The sequence below is a fragment of the Mesoplodon mirus genome (genome assembly GCF_964341445.2).
Source record: "Mesoplodon mirus genome assembly, chromosome: 20".
Classification (NCBI taxonomy): Eukaryota; Metazoa; Chordata; class Mammalia; order Artiodactyla; family Ziphiidae; genus Mesoplodon; species Mesoplodon mirus.
The window spans coordinates 26,512,933-26,529,958 of NC_138996.1; the positions used below are offsets into that span (position 1 = coordinate 26,512,933).

At 36.5% G+C, this 17,026-nt stretch overlaps 1 pseudogene across 1 annotated transcript; it reads left to right on the plus strand.

Annotated features, from left to right (window-relative positions):
- The first annotated feature begins 348 nt into the window (after positions 1–348).
- Positions 349–725, plus strand: LOC309795863 (large ribosomal subunit protein eL33-like; annotated as a pseudogene). The gene has a single exon. The product of its transcript is annotated as a large ribosomal subunit protein eL33-like (transcript).
- Positions 726–17,026: the final 16,301 nt, after the last annotated feature.

The window sequence follows — 17,026 nt, forward strand, 5'->3', positions numbered from 1 at the left end:
ATTAACAGATGACTGTGTAAAGAAACTATGGAATATACATCTAATGGAATATTATTTAGCCTTAAAAAAGACAGGAATTCTGCAATACATGACCATATGAATGAAGCTTACGGACAAACTAAGTGAAATAAGCCAGTTACAGAAGACATGTATGGCTTGATTCCATTTGTATGAGGTATCTATGAATAAGCTCTAAATAGGTGCTGTACAATATTGTACCTATAGTCAACAATAACATATTGTACATTTAAAAAATTTTAAGGGGTAGATCTCATGTTAAATGTTATTTCCGTAATAAAATTTTAAATTTAAATTAAATAAATACTTTTCTTTTTCAACCATCTTGGACCCTGTGGAGGCCTGCTGGGAGCAGGACTTCTAAAACAACAAATATGTCTGGAAGGCTGTGGTCCAAGGCCATTCTTGCTGGCTATAAGCAGTGTCTATGGAACCAGAGGGAGCACACAGCTCTCCTGAAAATTGAAGGTGTATATGCTTGAGATAAAACTGAATTCTATTTAGGCAAGAGATGTGCTTATGTGTACAAAGCAAAGAACAACACAGTAACTCCTGGTGGAAAACCTAACAAAACCAGAGTAATCTGGGGAAAGATAACTCATGCTCATGGAAACAGTGGCATGGTTCATGCCAAATTCTGAAGCAACCTTCCCACTAAGGCCACTGGACACAGAATTCGTGTGATGCTGTACCCTTCAAAGATTTAAACTTACTGAAAAATAAATAAAAGTGTGGATTTGTTCCCTTGTAAAAAATAAAATAAAATAAAAAATAGAACCATTCTGATCTCAGTGTCTAGCATAGGACTGTACTGATTGAATACAAGGTAATAAATATTTGATGAATAAGAAAAAATTTTTAAAAACCAATCAAGAGATTTATTTATCACCTATCCCAATAGAGATATGAGAGGGAAATTTTTCTCTTTTTAACTGGCAGTGTGGTTGTGTAAGGGAGAAAGAGTAGTGAAGGAAAAAGTTAATTTAGGATGTTTAAAATAGGCCAAGAGTTGCCCCCTGAAAAGTGTACAGAATTGTCACAATTTGGCTTTAGAGTCCACAACCACCTATAAAAATTAATAAAAAGACATCTTAATTAAAAGAGTCTAGAAGCCAGAGGGGGAGCTCTCCAACCTACAAGGATTGCAGATCCCGACAGGAAGAAGAAAGACTTCCTCTTCCTGTCTGGCAAGAGCTCAGCCAATGAGAGACTGTCACAACTCAGCCAATGAAAAGCCACTATACTTGGCACTCTCAGTTCCTCCAATGGACTCTTTGTTTAGTACAGCCCTCCCAACTTCCTCTTCTCCTCTTTAAAAGAGTTCTCCTCTCCTTGCTTCGGGGAGACTTTTGAGTGGCTCGCCGTTGCAATTCTTTGCTGATCCTGAATAAACCCATGCTTTGCTGGAGAAATAACTGGCAGTCTGTTTAAGGTCAACACTCCCCATTTTGTGCTTTTCTGTCTCACATATTGTGGACACCTAGTACCCTCATGGACTCTCCTCCCCACCTTGCCTCCACCTATTAGCCAAGGATTTGAAACTCATTCTCATATTGTAAATAAGCAAAAGCCAATTTTTTTTCCTTAGATAATATGCAGAGACGAGGCGCTAAGTATTCATCTATTCTCACATCTTTTTCTAAACAGATGGCTTCTCTAGGCACCAACCTTGCCTTTCTTCTCCATCATGCTTAAAGCTGAGGTCATGGCTCCGTTTTTGACCTGTATCTCATATCTCATTCCTCCCTATCTCCCCACCAGACCACGTCTAGATAGTATTCATAGCTAGTTCTTGCTTCTTAATAAACGAAAAGATAGAAGGAAATGACTTCTCACCTGCCCAGGGGAAAAACTGATTGATTGCAGACTCTATGGGTGAAGTATGGAAAACTGAATCAATGATAGGGCCCTTTGTGTTCTTTCTGACATTACAGAGGAAGACAGGCTACAGAAGACAAGCACAGGTAGGACAGTTCACCAGTTTGTCTGGCAATGGATCAGAGGTGCAAAAGGCAGCTGAGTTTATACACAGAAACCAAGATGAGACCCCAGGGAAGTGGTTCTGAGAAGCCTGAACACATGCTCCTGTTGCCTCTGCTGATGGTTGTGGTATCTCACACTCAGACCTTCAGTCAGACTTTCTGTAGATTTTCCTTCCCCTACAGTTTCTGGCAGTGAGGTGTTTCATTGAACGTCTGGAGTAGCAGCATAGGAAAGTGTCATAAAAATGGAGGAAATTAAACAAAACATGCCCGGTACGAGCCGAGCATGAATGCACCAGTTCCTGTTCTTCATTGCTGTTCTTTCCAGATGTGGAGAATTTTCCTGAAATGAAAGAAATAAAAAAAGAATGGTTAGTGGTGTCTAAAAATATATAATTGGATTCAATGACTATTGTGCTGGAAAGGTATTTTTCAGAAGTACTTCCTGGAGAGAAAAGACATAGGAGAAATTATATTTTGGCTGGCCTGGCAACATTATTTTCCACCCTGAGGACTGTGAATGTTTTATCTGGCTGTCATCCTATTGGCTTTGCCGAAAATTTTAACCCTTTGAACATATATCAAGAACCGAGTGCCAAGGTAGCTGTTCAGTGTCTCCACCTCAGCTTCTAGTTGGCTGGCATTGCTGCATATTAAAAAACATAAGATATATTGCTGTGGAATACAGGGGAATATTTTATTTATGCATAGAACCTTAGTGGAAATGTGGAAAAGAGTCACTAATGTCTTAAAAAGTTTCTTTGTATTTAAGTTGCTTGAAATATTCTTACCTTTCACTCAGTGCTGTTGACTGGGGTTTTTACCTCCTGCTGTTGACAGAGTTTACCTTTTTGAAGGAAGGTCATTTTCTCGATAATTTTCTCAGTGCTTCTAATACCACTCATGATGAGTGATTAAACTTCACTTGGTCTTTTTCCTCTTTCTAATTCCACTCACAGACAGTTTTCCTTACCTGAAAGGGGAAAAAATTGTACCTTAATCTTTGAAACTATTTCATGGGGTTGCATATGCCCACAACAAACTTCCCTACTTTGTACCCCTCAGAGTTTTCTTGTCATTTGGACTGGAAAATGATCCTATCATTTTCCAGCCCGAAGTCTGAAATAAAAGAACATATAGTTTCGATCAAAGGAAAAGGAGAGAGGCATCCTGCTGGAGCAAAGCAACTTTGACATTTTCCTTCTATTCAGAATGTTTGATTCATTCTTCCATTCATTTAATATCTATCTATTGAAATGTACTAGATATAAGGTAGAGAATTACACATTTCAGGTGTCATTACACATTTTAGGTGTAAGGATCTCTTAGACACATTCTCTGTCCTCAGAAATTTAGATTGCAGTAGGTAAGAAAAGATATTTTTAGAATAACCTAAAGGCTGCAAGAGAAGTACCCATTAAGTGCTAAAACTGAAAAGATGAAAAGACGTATGGGAAGCATGAATCAGGGAATTATTATATTAATTTTATTTTATGAATCAGGGAGTTATTTTATGGGGAAAGTTCCATTTGATTTGGGACAGGAACACTGGTTGAATTTCCATGGGTGGAGATGGGGTGGGAGGAATTCAAACAAGGAAGAATGGTATAAACAAAATCGCTGACAAGGAACTGACCAATATACTTGTTTGTTTGTGTCACGTTTCTCATGTAGGGAAGACAACAAAAGTTCCCCACACCAGTACTGCCTTTCGTTTCTCATGTGTTCCTCCTAGGTCTGTGCCTCAACAGGGCTCCACAGAGCCAAGGAAAATGTGAAAGCTTCCATGTGTCCCCCCACAAAGCTGTCTACTTAACCTGAAGTTTATGCCCAATCCACCAACCCTCAAGGTCTGAGAATTTCACATAAGTGATGAGGAGGTATACAAATGAATGTAGCCCCCAAATGAATTTTCAGAAATAGAGACTCTCAGCAATGGAAAGGCAGGTGGGCCCTCTGAAAGCTTTTATGGTTTTTGGTTTTTTTTCTCTCTCTTACAACTACCCACCCCCTGCTTAAATACCTCTAGTCGCATGGGACTCACTACTCTAAAGAGAGTCCATTTTTCCTTCTGAAAACTCTACTACAAATTTATTTTTCACATGTTAAGTGGAAACCTGAACTTCTGCCCTCCAGTTCTTTTCTCCAGGACGACTGCTCCCCAAAGCAGTCAGGCTGTGAGAAAATCCTCTTCTGCTAGAGATAAACTCTATTTTCCTTATGTAAATTACCTACAGGTTTATCTATAGGGTGACACACATACACAATAATTCCTACTCTCCAACCCATGATTTGGAACGTTGGACGGATTATTTTGTGTATTTACTCCTAAATTCCAAAGACCTCAAAAATACTTGCTAAAATAAAGCTTTTACCATTAAGAATTAATCATGTGGAGAGAAAAGAATACAATCCATGCCCTTGGCAAAATAATGAAAATGATGATGATGATGATGATGATAATGGCTTTATAAACCTCTTTTTAAAAATAAATTTATTTTTATTTTATTTTTGGCTGTGTTGGGTCTTCGTTGCTGTGCGTGGGCTTTCTCTAGTTGCAGTGAGTGGGCCTCTCATCACGGTGGCTTCTCTTGTTGCTGAGCACGGGCTGTAGGCATGCAGGCTTCAGTAGTTGGGGCTCACGGGCTCTAGAGCTCAAGCTCAGTAGTTGTGGCACATGGGCTTAGTTGCTCCTTGGCATGTGGGATCTTCCTGGACCAGGGCTCGAACCCGTGTCCCCCGCATTGGCAGGTGGATTCTTAACCACTGCACCACCAGGGAAGCCCAACCTCTTTTCTTTATGACCCATTCTCTTATGGAACCAAATAGCTTGGATTTGTAGAGCCTTTGTTCCAGAATGTTTAAAACATGGCAATACAGTAATTCAGGAGGCAGGAGTGGCAGTGAATATTGTGTTTTCAGGGATTATTTACCACAGCCTGGCTGTGACAGCCTATTCTGTAAAGGGAGGTAATATTAGTTAGGACATTGGGGAAAACCACCGATTGTCAAAAGTACTGTTGAATCTTTTATAAAACCTAAGCTCGGAGACCAAAATCCAGAATGGTTCCAAGTTTTGCTTTGGCTACAGGAGCTTGTCTGCATCTCTAAATAAAACAAAAATAAACCTAACAGTTCTGTACTTCTCAATGTCTTGGTGAGTAATGCTTGTTTGTTGCCAGATGTTTAGTCAAGCCGAGTCCTCCTATAGAAAGTCCAAAATGCTTTGGGTGCTTTTAAGACTGTGTCCCCAGCTGGCTAGTGAAATTCCTTTCTCTGAAGTTTCAGAGGAGCTCCTGGATGCCAAATCTAATGGCCTCTTCTAAACCAATGCTATTTTTTTTTAACTTTTTTTTTTGGGGGGGTACGTGGGCCTCTCACTGTTGTGGCCTCTCCAGTTGCGGAGCACAGGCTCCAGATGCGCAGGCTCAGCGGCCATGGCTCACGGGCCCAGCCGCTCTGTGGCATGTGGGATCTTCCCGGACTGGGGCATGAACCCGTGTCCCCTGCATCGGCAGGCGGACTCTCAACCACTGCGCCACCAGGGAAGCCCCAATTCTCTCTATTTTTATAGAGTTGGACAACCTCTCTTTGAAATTCTCTCCTCCTCATAGATGTAAACATATCAAGAAGAGCTAGAAAAACACAGGGCTGCAATTCAGAGCTTGGATGCTTTGGAAACTAGTTGGCTGATGACAGTTTTAGAACTCTTTTTACAAAATCTGAGAAAGATGAAGGCATGTCTCTCATTAAAATCATAGATTTGCTCTTCAAATTTTTCTCATTTGGAGTTTATTTATTTATTTTGCGGTACGCGGGCCTCTCACTGTTGTGGCCTCTCCCGTTGCGGAGCACAGGCTCCGGACGCGCAGGCTCAGTGGCCATGGCTCACGGGCCCAGCCGCTCTGCGTCATGTGGGATCTTCCCGGACCACGGCACGAACCCGTGTCCCCTGCATCAGCAGGTGGACTCTCAACCACTGCGCCACCAGGGAAGCCCTGGAGTTTATTTTGTAATATGCTGTGAGGTAGGCTCAAAGTCATTTTTCTCTACATAGTCAATTTTTCTAACGTGATTTAACAAATACTCTGTCCTTTACCACTGATTTTTCATGCCAGCTCAACATATACCACATTCTCATATTTAAAAGGATTTGCTGAACAATCTATTCTCAATTCAATTGCTCTATTTATCTTTTTCATGCTAATGCCATACTCTTTTAATTAATATAGCTTTGTAACATCTTAATAGTTTGGGTTTCTTTTTTCAGAATTGCCTTACCTAATTGTGAGCCTTTAATCGTCAATATATTTTTTAGAATCAGCTTTTCAAATTCCCTGGTAAAATCTTGCTAGGATTTTTATTAGGAATATTGAATAATCAATGTCTACATTAATTCGGAGAGAATTGACAACAAAGTGGTGTTTCTTTCCACTTATTTTGATCTTCTTTAAAGTTCTTTAATAGAGTTTTTAAAGCGTGTGTGTGCATGCATGAGTACGAAGGTCTTATGCATTCTCTGATAAGTTAAACTCAAGATATTCACATAAATGGTGTTTAATTTTGTATTATGTGTTAATTTGTTATTGTTGATGTAAAGAGGTGCTATGGATTTTTAGGTTGATTTAATTCTTGGAAATCTGCTGAATTCTTATTAACATGAATTATTTTCTGTGAAGCTTTTCTATGTAAGTGACTAGAGCAGCTTCTAATAATAGTTTTTATCTCTTCACTTCTATTCTTATCTCTTGGTCCCTTTTTCAAAAGGTATTTTTATTTTTTGCATTGGCCAGAACCTCCAGCACCACCTTACCTATTTCAACTCTTAATTCAAATGTTTCCTTTTGATCCATTTATTTAAACTTGTAACTCCCACCCAGTACTCTCTTTCCCCATTCCTGTGTTATTTTTCTCCCAGTGCCTAGGAGAGTGCTTGGAGTATAGTGGGTGACAAACAAGTACCTGTTGAGTGAATAAATGTTGGATGGGAAGAGTGGTAGGGGGTATTCTTTCTTATTCCTTAAATTTAAAAAAAAATGTATCTAACATATGAAAATTTCTATAAACATAGCTTTTTTATGTAAAAAATGTTTTCTTCTAGTCCTAGGGTTCTAGTATGTTTATACTAAAAGTTTAACTTTAGCAAATGATTTTTCAGCATCTATCACAAAAAAGGCAGCATAAAGAGTGATTAAAAACCTAGACCTGGACGCTGGATTCAGATTTGAATCTCAGCTTTGCCTCTAATTAGTGCAATGAACTTAACTGGTCTAAATAATCTCCTTCAGTTTCATCTTTAAAATGTGGATGATAATACTACCTACCTCATAATATTATTATGAAAATTAAATTAGTTAATATGTGTAAAGCCCTAGACCAGTGTCTGGTGCAGTGTGAATGCTTTAATAATGTTGTTAAATAAATACTATAATAATCATGGATTTTTTTCTCCTGAATTCATTTTATGGCATTTTACTTTATAGGGTTTTTTATTATGAAAATCCTTACACTTAAAAAAAAATCAGGCTTGATCTCATTGAATTCATTTTTTACTATTCTATTGGATTTAATTACATACAGTTGTATTTAGGATATTTGCAACTTCTTTAGAAATGAAATTAACATAACTTTTTTTTCCTGCAGAGCTGAACTTTTAAAAATATGATACTGGTCTCATGAAATGAATTGGGTAGTTTTCTGTCCTTTATATTTTCTGAAACAACTCATGTAAGATACAGATCATCTATTTCTTGAATTTTTGGTAAAGCTTACTTATAGAACATTCTGGGCCTAGTTTTACTTGTGGGAGGAGAAGTAGTGAGAAAGTGCTTGAAAATGAAGGTTTCAAGAACTTTAACGCATATATATCCTATTTTGCTAAAATCTATTATTTTGTAAATTATATCTAAGTTTAATTCACTATAGTGAGAAAATATAATGTACATAAAGTTGTTTCTTTTATGGAGGCTCTATTTTGGCCTAGATCATACTCAATTTTAGAAATATTCACCTGTGCTCTTTTATTCTATGTGTGTTTGTGTTTGTTCGCAATAAATTCTCCATATCCCTCTGTATATTATGTATGTATGTACATATGTATGTAGAAAAAATTTAAACTGTATTTTAAAATACTATCACCTTGTTTTTAATCTCATATTTTTTTGAGAGAAATGTTTTAAATACCTAGTGGGATCTTATGCTAGTGATTTTAAAATCTAACGTGAAAGCACTATTATTTGATGTTAAACTCATTTATATTTATTCTAGGCACCATTCTATTAAGACAACTTTTTTCAACACACACAAAAATGTATATGCACAAACACACAAAGAGTTTTGCTTTATTTTTGCTTTTTCTTCTGTCCTAGTGTCTATCTGATATATTGAAATTTCTTGTACTGATTTAAAAGTTTATTTTCTATTTTTACTATTCTGGTGATTATTTGAATTTAGGCCTATATTTACCCAATAAATTCCTAAAGCTTCTCAATATTGTATATTCCCACTGATAACAACCTTATCATTCCTGATCTTCCTTGTTCCTCTTCCTCTTCCAATATCCTTTGGAGTTTTAGTCCCAAAGCCTTTATTTAAGTTAAACTGACCCTTGAACAACATGGGGGTCAATGGAGTCAACCCTCTGTGCAATTGAAGATCCACATGTAACTTACAGTCGGCCCACTGTATACGTGGTTCCTCCTTATCCTTTGTTCTGAATCCATGGATTCAACCACCTGTGGACTGTGTAGTACTATAGTGCTCACTATTAAAAAAATCCTCGTAATAGTGGGCCTGGACATTCAAACCCGTGTTGTTCATGGGTCAACTGTAATTACTTATTTAGATTTACTAAATAAGATTTGATAAATTCTTTCTTGAACTTATTTCATTTCTTTTTCAGGAACTTATTTTACCTTTAGCCACAGAATATTCCTATAAGACTTTTTTCAAATGGGGAGCTGTTTCCTAAACTTTCGTCAAACTTCATAGTATTTATATAATTATCTTTATTTCATCTCACATTCAAATGACAATTTGAGCTGCATATAAAATTTTAGATTGAAAGTTTCTTACCTTCAACATCTTGATAGTATTATTCCATTGCCATCTTGAATCTAATATTGTTCATAATTGGAACAATCCAACATAGTATCGAGAATGTATAGATAAGATAAAATAGGAACTATGTTTAGAGGACAGAACTATATTCCCACAATCCGAAAGAGAGAATTCTTTGCAATAAATTGTTCAACTACTGCCTGAAATGTTTTGCCCTTGAAAACAGGGAATCTGCATCTCTATTCTTCAGATTCCTATTCCTAATATCTATAGAGAATTTATATGTAAGTTATAATAACATGTGTAAAATTTTATATATACTATTAATAAAGAAAATAAAGCAAACCCTTTCAATATTCCCTATTAATTAGTGTTCTTGCTTTGATCTAAGAAAATTAATAAATATATAAATCAGAATACTCTTCATCAAGTTTTAATTCCAGGCTAATTTATTAACTAACCATTTCTTCATCCTTGTGGCTGCATACACTATTTACTTGCTACTTTAAAATAAATTTAATCAAGTCCACAAACTTAAGTTTTATTTTTGAAAGATAATATCAGCAGCCAAGAAATTGAAATAGTTCATTTCAATGATTTCTATAAAATGTTTACCTGTATTCCCTTTGGTTTAGGTTTATTTGAAGGAAAAAGTGATATTTTGCAGTTTTAGATCATCTCTAAACACATCCAAAGTCTTCAAGAAATTTAAATTGGACAAGTTTAAAAGTTAAGTACAATACTAAAAATGTTAAAATTCTAAATATGATACTTTTTTGTTATTAGTAAATTTATATAATTGTTTTGATTATCCAAAAATGATATAAATAGGGACTAATTCATTTAATGAAACACTGGACTTTAATTTCCAGAGCCACGTATTTTTGTTTATCATAGTGGGAGATGGTACCAGTCAGCTACAAACATGACCCCAAAGATTTTCACCTACTGGTATTTATACCTTCATGGAATGCCTCTCATTGAGTGTGGGTAGGACCTGTGACTTCTAACCAATAAAATATGACAAAGGTGATGGATGTCACTTTCATGATTATATTGTATTATGTAAGACTCTGTCATTGTAGATTGTGGGCCTGATGAAGTAAGTGGCTATGTTGGAGAAGCCCACATAACAAGGAATTGTAGGCAGCATCTAGGACCTGAGGGCAGCCTCCAACTGACAGCCAGTGAAAAGCCAGGGAATGTGAGTCAGTCATTCACCCTCAAGAAGACGAGTTCTGCCGGCAATCTGAATGAGCTTGGAAACAGATTCTCCCTTAATTAAGCCTCCAGATGTGCCCAGTCAACACCTTGAAAGTCTGAACAAAGGATTCAGACAAGCTGTGCCCAGACTCTGACCCACAGAAACTGTGAGATAATAAATGTATGCTGTCTTAAGTTGCTAAGTTTGTGTTAATTTCTTAGGCAATGATAGAAAATACACATATGATAATACATAGATGTGATAAATGGAGGAGACTAAAGTTTGAGGAATTTTAATTGTTTACTTTTTTTAGCCTAGAGAATGCTAAACACAAAAGATATTTTTATGATCCAGTGAAATGAATATGATAATAGAAAATGTAGGCAACTCTGCAAATTGCTTACCCAAAATGAAAGTGAAATTAACTTTGTCTTAGGTGGACTTCAAAATTGGAAGGCAGAGAAGGCTGTTCACACACAGATAAAGAAGGCTCTTGATAATTGGTATTTGACAAAAGCCACTTAAAATCAATTCATATATCAGAGACTGATGTAACAGTAAATATTGGGGAGTGGGCTGGGGAAAGGCTTTACTGAGACTTTCTCAGTAAAAGTCAGAAAGTTGTAAATTATAAAATAAGTTAATTTTACTTTTAATAAAAATAAGATTATAACATGTTAGTTCTAAGAATAAAATTAATCAAATGTTAGTAGGTGGATTGGGCTTTTATTTTTTCTCATAATATTATGTTATAGAGGTATAGGATTTCCTACTTCATTTATTATTCTTTAAAATAATTCTTAGTTTTCATCAATTTTTCCCATGATCTTTTAAAATTCTTTGATGGTTAAGTCATTCTATTTTACTTACCTATTACTCATCAACTTTGTTTCCTTTCCTTTTCTTCAGTTATTAGCTGGTCTAGATAGATAGACTTTCATTTGTCATTGGGTTTGTTGTGATCTGAGCAGTTCTTTCATATCACTTTTACTGACTACATGAAATATTGCATCTTTTACAATAGTCTCCCTTTTGTTTTGCAAAAGCTTTATATTATTTTCCATTGTATTACTGAATATCTAACAATTTGCAAAACCACTCCGTCTCATGGCAAAGACAGATTGTAATATTAAACCTCAAATGTGAAATCTACAAGAACAAGGATTTTGTCTGCTTTTTCTATAACAGTCTCTTTCAAGATCTTAATGCAAAAACCTTAATTTCTACTTTGAAATATACTCCACCTTCTATTTCTGGCCTCATTCAGCCCACAATTTCCTATCCTTTCTAACTCTAGTGCTCTGGAAAAATATATATAAGTAAGTCCATGATCTAGACTTTCTTATAGTACTTACAGTTGGTACCTTGGTACAGTTGGTACTTGGTACTTGGTACAGTTGGTACTTACTTGGTACCTTCTTAGAGTTTCAATCCATCTCATAGAGTGGGCTCTGTGAACCAAGAGAGAAGGAAAAGCTTCAATACTTTATTTTTAAGTGCTAACTAATAAAACCAAGAAGTGTATGTATATATTTATTTGTTATCTTCTCATGGTTATAGGTCAGATTGACCACATCTATAACTCTATCAACAAGATAAATCAATATAATGTATACATTGAGTATGAAGTTATTCACCTTTCCTCTGCAATCTTCCCCTTTGTCCATTTCCACATTTGCTATCTTCTAGTATTTGACACGGTGCCTGGCACAAAACAGCTTCTTAATAAACAGTTGTTAAGTAAAATAGTCAAATACTCTCAAGCAAGAAAACTAATAATAATTTTTATGTTTTAAAATACGGAATTATGGGGGCTTCCCTGGTGGCGCAGTGGTTGAGCGTCCACCTGCCGATGCAGGGGACACGGGTTCGTGCCCCGGTCCGGGAAGATCCCACATGCCGCGGAGCGGCTGGGCCCGTGAGCCATGGCCGCTGAGCCGGCGTGTCCGGAGCCTGTGCTCCGCAACGGGAGAGGCCACAACAGTGAGAGGCCCGCATAGCACACAAAATAAATAAATAAATAAATAAAATAAAATAAAATACGGAATTATGCCTAAATATTAGTTGTAATAAATTTCTTTATGCCACGCTGAACAAATGCAAATTTAGGTGTAAAAAAATGTCACTGAAAAGAGGAAAGATTCCAGGGAAAGTTTTGTACTTTACACTATGTGTTAAAGGAGGTTGATGTGATATAACTCTGTGGGGTTTGTTTGTATTTAGTAAGCAAGTGACAGGCATATACATGGAATCAATGATTTTTTTTTTTAAATACGGGCATGAATAGACATGATTTTTTAGTGATCAAGTATGAGCAACGGCAAGGCAAACTTGATCACCACTGGCTCTGGGAAAAATCCACGGCTTCCTAGTAGATAAACTTACAGTGTATATAGTTCATTAGTTTCGTTGATTAGAACACAGCAAGGCCCCAATCAGAAGCTGAATTCCTGTGGCAATCAAATTATCTTCACTCTATACCATGGCAAACTCTTAACTCCGAACAGTAAATCTGAGTTGTTGGCCTCAAGATGATCTGAATGAGAAGAGGGTGCAGTTTTAAACCTGTCAAATCAACCACAGCTGTAACAACTGCCATTCTGGGCTATGAAGACTTTTCTGCAATTACAGCTAATCCAAAAGAACAAAACAAAACATTAAATAATTTTTTAAGTAAGGTACTAGGGTAGGATTTTTCTTTGTTACCATTGAACTGAAAATACATCCACCAGAGCAAATTGACATCTTTGTTAAAATCTAATTCTAACCCATTAGATTTGCTTTTAGGGTAATTAAAACAGACTCAGTTGTCATATACAAAATGGAAATGGCAGCTACATTATTGACTATAAGGCAAAAAAAGAATAATTTATATGAATAAATTGGATCCCAAGCCCAATTTATACAGAAAATTTCAATCCAGGAAAAGAGTTACAGTACAATGAGTCTTTTTCTCTTTAGCCTTCATGTAACATTGTAATAATAATGACATGAGTGGGTTTCCTTTGTTTTTTTTTCTTATTGTTGTTGCTGTTGTTCTTTTTTTAGCCAAACAGCAACTGGATTGTTCTCGTCAGGTAATATGAAAATGTTTATTCTGGTTATTTTGTTCAGAAGGAATAACATCACTTGTTGCCATTGGAAGTTCAATATGTTACGAATTTAGTATCACTGAGCCAAGAAAAGGCAATAATCTGACCAAATATTTGCCGTTGTGAGACTACTACTATTCTATCTTTTCCTGGAATATCGACAGGGACAACAAAGATTATTAAACTTTCTGACAAATATACAGCAACACAGAGCAACTTAATTCATTTCAAGAAATTTTGATTATAAAAAATCAGAAAGGCAAAAGAAAAAATATAATAAAATGTTAGAATAAAATTTAAATGTTTATAATAAAGTAGTTTAAAGAGTACTTATTGAAATTTAAAGCTTTACTGTTACATCACCAACATTTACATATTATATTTAAACACTGAATTTTTACAATAAAATATCTGATAAGTAATTGAATTATTTTCTACATAAATGTTTTGTTATAAGTGGGTGTGGGCTAAAATTTCAATCATTTCTGTTAAGAAATTAGTTTTGTTTCAAGTTCGCAAATGCATACCAGTCCTAGTAGAGTCTGTCACAATTCTTTTTTCTGGTCTAGGATCACACATTTCTTTTAGTTTTTAATGTCCCTTTAGTCTCTGTAATCTAGAATGGGGCTTCATTCTTTCTTTGTCTTTCATTGCTTTGATATTTTTGAAGAGTGTAAGTCAGTTATTTTGTATGCTGTCCCTCATTTTGGGTGTGTCTGATGTTTTCTCATGATTAGAGTCAGTTTATGCATTGCTAGCAGGTGTACGGACATAAGTGATGTCATACCCTCCACAGTGCATCATATCAGGAGACCCATAAATGGACATGTTTTAAAGAAGAAATTTAATAACCATTCTGCCATCTTAATGAATAAGCAAGTTCCTCTTTTTCTATGAATGTTTCCATAATTTTTTCATATTTGTAATTACAGAATGATATAAATTTTTATTCTGCTTCCTTTTCCAACATTGTAACATTTTTATGTCTCCGTAGAACTTTATAATTTTATAATTTTCACGTAATAATTGCATAATATGCTGCTAAGCTGAAGTGTCATAATTTATTTTAACAGGTTGTCTATTAAGCATTCAGGTTGTTTCAAATGCTTCACTATATTTTTTATTAAGTGGATAAAAACCATATATGTTGCACTGCTGATGAAGTTATTAGGTTTAACTGGACAAAAAATTGTGACAAAATATCATGCTAACGTAAGTGAAATTCTATATTCTCAAGTCTTTAGCAATAGCCCCCACTTTTCTCAACCAACAGACTTACAAATGGGACCTTTGCAACAAGCAGGATCTGGCAGAGAATAAGGGTGGGACTGACATGTATTCATTCCCAACCCTAGAAAATAATTTTAAATGTAGGCTGCGTTATTTTTCTTGATGGACTACAGAATAGCTTTGTATACAAATGTGCTGGGGGGAAATATAATTTAAATTGGCTTAAATATGCTTAAAATTATTATTTTTTTAAAAGAACTAACTCATTATGGAAAGCTTAGATATATACCTGGGAATTTTACTCGTGCTTTCTCCAACTTTTACACTAGAAAAGAAAATGTCTTAGAGAAGTTTTTGCATACTTACACAGGTGGAGAGAGAGGGATGTTTTACATACGGCAATTATTGTGAATGTAACCAGAATGCTGTCAGGTGATCAGAAATAGTATGCTGATGTTCTGTAGTGAAGCCTTACAGATCCTCCATACAATATGAGATTTTCCATTAGTGCCAGCAGTGAGCCATTTGGAAGATTTCAGAAATTAAACCTTGAATCAGGTTTAATTTCTCCCAGGACAGAAGGTTGGAGGGAAAGAAGAACGGAAGAGAGGAGGAGGCTATTGGTGATCTCTTCTTAGGCTGTGCAGTTGCCTAGGTTCACAGCAATTAATTGACTGCATTTCCAAATTGCGTCCAACCACGAGCTTGCAAAAGAGCCTATCAGAGAACCATCTGCTGAGTGGGAGGGAAAGAATTCACATAGCTCTTGCTGGTTATATCACTGCTTAATTTGACTCTTTCCTGTATCTAGTCAACTCATAATTATCTGCTCTAATGGGTCTCAGAGGGAGGGATGGGAATGGGTAGCTGTGACACAAATAATACTGAAGAGCAAAGATTGCAAAATATTTTCTATTAGGCTTTTGCATATATCATATGCTTAAGAAGGAAGTATGTTTATCTTTCTAATTATGTTTTGCTTAGACTAATTTTCTTTTTTTAATTCCCATGCCAATGTAAAAGCTATTTCATATTACATGGGTAGTAGGGGAAAGCAGCCTAGGTTTTAAAATCTTCAAGGGAAAATTCCTGAAATTGGTAAACTGCAAACCTGAAACATGGTTTTCCGAAAATGTGGCCTCCCCGGTGTTCCCGTGCCTCAGTTCAAGCCTTCATTACCTCTTAACCAGACTCCCCATTACTGCCTTCTTTTCAGTCTTCCTCCTCTTCAGCCCTGCAGTCAAAAGGGAGCACAGTGGCTGTGGAAGGGAGTGGTGCTGAGTTAACACCACTGTCCTGACTGACCCGTAGTTTAGGTGCTGGGGTTGGAGGGGAGTGTCCCCTTGCCCATCAGCACTAATTCCTCAAGGATTCCTGTACCCAAGGGCCTGTGAGTATTTTAACCTACTGAAAGAGAAAGTCCAGATAGTGCAGTGCAAATGGCAAATTTCGGCTCCAGTGATCCACAGACAGGTAGATCCAGGTAACGCCATGTCAATGGATGGCCTTCCTAATGAGAATAGGCAGCGTGGCTTCTCAGCATGGGTGAGTTGTGCTGCTCAGTACCTGGGGTTGATGTTCTTAGGCTTTGTCTTCGCTTAATGGAACTGGAGACAGCTGTGCTTGATTCTCTGCTCCAACTCCATTCGTCTGCATGTGGCCAACCACCCACCCGGCTTCCCCACCCCAACAATCAACCCTTTTTGGTGATCAGGCACCCAAACAATCACCTCTACAAACACCGCGTTCCCACAGTCAGGCACCCTCTCTGGCCCTGCCCTCCTCCAGAATACTAATCCATCCAAGTCTCCTCTCCTAGGATACCTCATCTCAGTGGAAGTGACTCTTACTGTGTACTCCTGCTCTTTTTCCAGTTTAAAGTTTTAAAATAAACTTTAGTCCTTACTTTAATAAGGTCCCACTGTTGATTCTCAAGATTCTTATCTTCTTTCCATAAAATACATCCTTTGCAAAGGAACTTGTTTTGTCTTTCAACAGTATTGATGGGAGGGTTGGTGAACTTCAAAGAACTATTTTGGAGAAAAAGAAACACCAAATTTTACTTTTTTGCCTCTTTGCATTTCTGGTATACCAACCCAAACTCTCCTCTGGCAGGCAGTTGGCTATCACTCATCATCTAGTAGACAGGAGGTCACTTACAAGAAAGTTTAGAAAGAAAAGCATGGGTATAAATATGTAATCTGTTATTTCAGTAGAGGGATTGTTCTAGAACAGATCTCTCTATGCTGTTCTCCTGTTTAAAACTCTCTGGTGACCTAGCATTCATGGCATTAAAACTGCATGTCTTATAGTTGCAAAATTTCCACCTGGTCTTTCTAGTTTCATTTGTGTCACTCTCCTACTAGGCCAAACACAAAAATCTATTTTCCATTCTCCAAAGGTGTCATGTGTTCAAGTTAATATACTTTTAGGATAGTGTC